The following is a 925-nucleotide window of genomic DNA, read 5'->3' on the forward strand; positions in this document are numbered from 1 at the left end:
TAATATATATATTAGTGTTTATAATTAATGTTATACATAGTCTATTTAGAAACACTTTGCAAGAAGTTTGGTTTTAGATCACAGCCACATTAGACTATCTGGTGTTGTCACCGGGGGGGGGGAATCGAACCCCGGGTTTTAGCGTTATACGTCCGTAAATTCCCCCCCTATCCCACCTGAGGATTACAAGAAGCAGTGTGCTAAATGATGTTTTTGTTAACAAAATACACGATGAAATATTCGCATAATTTATATTCTTTAGAATTTCCTATCATCTCTCCAGTTAAATAAAGTGCTTAGATTTTCAGTATTTTGAATAACTGCGTAACGAAGTTAAATGATAGTGTTGCCACTAGGTGGTGCACGTCTATTAGATGTTACCCAAAACAAAAAAAGTTCCAATCTGGTCAAACTGAGCGTGACCTGGTGATTAGGGTCAGGATTGAAGCGTCCAAAGTCGGAGATATGATTCCGCTAAACACGATCCGCACTTTCGGCTGTGGATGCGTTATAGAAGTAACAATCAATTACATTATTTTATTCAGAGCCTGCCCTCACTAGTCGCTTAACTCACGGGAAAATAAAGCGCAATCCAGGTTGAAGATTCCTTTTCAGTTTGCAACCGTTCAACCGATCATTTTTTTCTTTTTATTACCACTTGACTGAACTAATCGATTTTTGAGACGATATTCAAAGTTTCTTTTTTTTTAAATGTTACTCAAAACAGCACAAAAACCTTCAATGGCTGTGAAATTTAGAAATATATTGTGTAGTTGACATATTGTAAAGAGTATTACCCGTGTAGTTGACATATTGTTATGAAGAGTATTACACGTGTAGTTGACATATTGCTATGAAGAGTATTACACGTGTAGTTGACATATTGTTAAGAGTATTACACGTGTAGTTGACACTTGTTATGAAG

The sequence above is a fragment of the Limulus polyphemus genome, unplaced genomic scaffold, assembly GCF_000517525.1.
Source record: "Limulus polyphemus unplaced genomic scaffold, Limulus_polyphemus-2.1.2 Scaffold6736, whole genome shotgun sequence".
NCBI lineage: Eukaryota > Metazoa > Arthropoda > Merostomata > Xiphosura > Limulidae > Limulus > Limulus polyphemus.